The following is a 3,961-nucleotide window of genomic DNA, read 5'->3' as shown; positions in this document are numbered from 1 at the left end:
ACACACACACACACACACACACACACACACACACACACACACACACACACACACACACAGAGTCATAGGAAAAACGTTAAAATTTCTTTTAATTCTAAATAGCAATAAGATCCACCGGAAAGGAAGGTTGTAAGGAAGAAGTGAGACAACACAGGTTAAGGAGTTAGAAGACGCTCATCTAGACTGTCAAAGGTGGCATGGCACATCTACAGACAGGCAGAAGGACCCAAGGGGACCTTTAATAGAGACTATCCTGGGGCCTTCTGCTCTTCCTAGGAAGGAGGTGATGAAGGTCTGTTGGCAGAGCAGATGCAGTTAAAAGCATGTGAGCACCCATTCCTGGTATTGGTATTAATTAACTTATGTCACGGGCCACTGTGCTGATCTCTTTTGTATATTGTAAGACTAATGTAAAAATGAAGGAGCTGACAAACATGAAGAAGACTTAAGATTTCCTCCCATCTCTTCTGCCTATCACCCTGTGCATCCCAACCTGGGGACTCCTCTGCTCATGCACAAAACCGGCAACATTTAGCTTTCCCCCTTTTTCCAGGTCAGCCACAAAGGGCTGTGCCTCCTTGTGGACCTTGCATGCACAGATGTCATCACACTTTGCCAACTCTCACGTTCCTTTATAAGATTCTCATTTTATTTACACCATGTGCGTAAGTGTTTGCTTGCGTGCATGTGCATCACTGAGTGCCTGGTACCCCAGGAGGTTAGAAAGAGCGTCAGATCCCCTGGAACCGTAGCTACAGGAGCTTATGTGGGCGCTGGGAGCTGAACCTGGGTTCCCTGCAAGAGCAGCCTGTGCTCATAACCACTGAGACATCTCTTTAGCCCCTTACCTTACTTTTAGATAAGCAGAAACCTAGACAGAAGTGATCAGATAGCTGCTTCTCCACAATATTGAATGATTTGAAGAAAAAAGTGTGTGTGTGTGTGTGTGTGTGTGTGTGATTGTTTAACAGTATGGGATAAGAGAAGTGGAGTGGGGGAGAGGAAGATACTGAGAAAAAGAGAAAAAGCAATAAACTTAAAAAAATAAAGTGGGAGATAAAGGAGGAAGGAGAAAAGATTAAAAGAAAGGAAGAGAGGGAGAGAATGAGCAGGGCAGAGGAGAAGGAGAAGAGAATCAAAGGGAGGGGAGGAGAGGGGAGCAGAGGAAAGGTGGAAGGGGAGGGGAGGGGAGGAAGGGAGTGGAGTGGAGGAGTGGAGGATGGGAGAGGAAAGGAGGGGAGAGGGGAGGAGGGAGGGGACAGGAGAGAAGAGGAAAGGGAAGAGGAGGGGAGAGGAGAGGGAAGGGAATGTGCAGAGGGGAGGGGAGAGGTGAGGAGAGGAGAGGAGAGGAGAGGAGAGGAGAGAGATGGAGAGAGGAGAGGAGAGAGAAGAGAAGAGAAGAGAAAGAGAGGGGAGAAATGTCCCAAGGTGTCACTGTTCAGAGGCAGCTGTCCAGTTTCAGCTTGGCCTTTGCTCAGAGCCCTCATCTTGTCAGGAATGCAGGTCACAGTCTATAGGCTGCACCCTGGCCTCTTTCCACATGCTCAGAACCATCCGTTAATGAAGTGGACATTGCTTTCTGGTCTGCCTCTCTTTCCTTATAGCTAGTTCCCCTCAGTGACCTCTCTTGGCAGTTGTTGTCAGCAGTGATGGAGAACTTGACCTTTCCCATCCTTGGCCCACACACCTCATTAATTTCTCTGCACCTGGAGCTGGCCATGATGGCGCAGTGAAGCGGCCGGGTCTGCGGAGACAGGAGCAGTGTTCAGTTCCCAGAAGCTGGACCTGAGACTTCACTGGAATTATAGGGCCATGCTCCAGGATCCTAGGACCTTTGATATCAGATTGTTGTTTAAAAAAACAATATGAGAGGTCCCGTCGATGCAGAAAAACTCTACAAATAGAAAAGAAAATAGTGCAAAAAAGTACTAAATAAAATCTTGAAATGAAAATATACTCAATGCTCACTGAATGAAAATTTATTTAGGATTTGATGGAGCCATGGGCTGAATTATTTGGACTGTATTAGGAAAAGGTGACACTTTACAATAATATCCTGATGTATGAAGTGGTCAGTGTCACTGGGACTGGTGGCTTAGGCCTATAATCCCGGTTACTTGGATGGGTGAGGTAGGAGAATCATGAGATCAATGCCTGCCTGGGCTCAGGGTAAGTTTGAGGTTAGGTTGGGAAACTTAGTGAGACCCTCTCAAATAAGCAAACAGCTGGAGCCATGGCCATAATGGCAGAGTGCTTCCCTAGCAGGGGAGGAGACTGAAGCAATGGGGCTCTAGAACTTCAGACTGCGGTCAAAAAGTGGATACTCGGTGCTGGCCCATCTGTTGTCATGGCTGCACTGCTCCTATGTGTTCCTTTGGCTTTATTTGGGAAGCTCTGTCACTTGCCTATGTGCTCTGGTGAAGTCAATCCTTTTAGACAATGGCATTTAGTTCATGTTCATTTAGGACCTACAGGAAGAAAGATGTGGTGCTGGGCTTGCCCCATGGCAGAATACTTCTCTAGTCTATGGGAGCCCTCACAAAACAAAACAAAACACCCAAACTTATCAAAAATGGCAAATGTAGGGCTGGACAGACAGCTCAGTGGTTAGGACTCTGGCTGTTCTTATTCCAGGGGACCTGGCATTCATGTCAGGAAGCTCACACTATCTATCCAACTCCAGCAGATTTGACAACTCTGGTCTCCACAGCCATAGGCATACACACACACACACACACACACACACAGATACACACACACGCAGATACATGCACAACACACACACAGATACACATGCACACAGAGACAGAGAGAAACAGAGACACACATATAGATGCATACACACAGAGATAAACACACAGAGAGACATACACATAGATACATACACACAGATACACACAGAGATATAAACACACATATGCATACACAAAATACACACAGACACACACAGACACACACAGAGACACACACGCACACACACAGAGGGAGACACAGAGAGAGAGAGACACACACACATAGAGATACACACAGAAAGACACACAGATACATACACACAGACACACATAGAGATACACAGAGACACAGAGAGACATAGATATACATAGAGAGAGACACATGCACAGAGAGACAGAAAGACAGAGAGAGAGAGAGAGACAGAGAGACAGAGACACACACAGGTACACAAAGAGAGACACACATACAGAGACACACAGATACACACAGACACACACACACACACACACACACACACCTGACTTTAGCCACAACAAAAATAAGCCATTTTTTAAAGGTTGTTTTTGAGGATTTTCTTGCTTTGAGGAAGAAGCCAGCTTGAGTTGTTGTTTTTCTCCTCTGATCCCTGCTGACTGACCAAGGACTTCAGGCTGTTTACACGGGGGAGCTTTAGATATGGCTATTTGTGTGGCATTGTGTCGGAGCCTTCAAATATTTGCCGGGAGGTTTGGTGGAAAATGTCTAGACCAAAGCAAACACTGCAGGCCCCAGAGCAGTCCCAAAAGCTCGAGGGGGCCATTCAAGGCCCCAGCTCTATTGACGTCATCACAAGGAAGTCCCCTGCTTCTTGTCAGGGGCAGGGAGCCCATCAAAGGGTCCAAGTCTACCTCCTCTCCCGACAAATCTTGATTGCCCACTAGCCTGCTTCATTCATTCCTGAACCCAGAGAGATAGACTGGAGAGCCTTTGACCTAAGAATCAGGAGCCTGAATCCTAACTCTCCATTGCCTCCCACCCACTAGGTCACTAGGCCATGCAAATGGCCTCTCTAGGCTCTGGTTTTCTTGGTTTTAATGAAAGCCATTGAGAAAAAAAAATGGCCTCTAAGGCCCCTTTCTTTGATCTAATCTATCTCTTCCTTAAGTAGGTCTCAGACAGGACTAAGAAACCAAGCTTGCTGTGGAAGATTAAAAAGGAGGAGGAGGAGGAGGAGGAGGAGGAGGAGGAG

This window comes from Mus pahari, chromosome 14 (genome assembly GCF_900095145.1).
Source record: "Mus pahari chromosome 14, PAHARI_EIJ_v1.1, whole genome shotgun sequence".
Classification (NCBI taxonomy): Eukaryota; Metazoa; Chordata; class Mammalia; order Rodentia; family Muridae; genus Mus; species Mus pahari.
Note: the sequence above shows the minus strand (reverse complement) of the source record.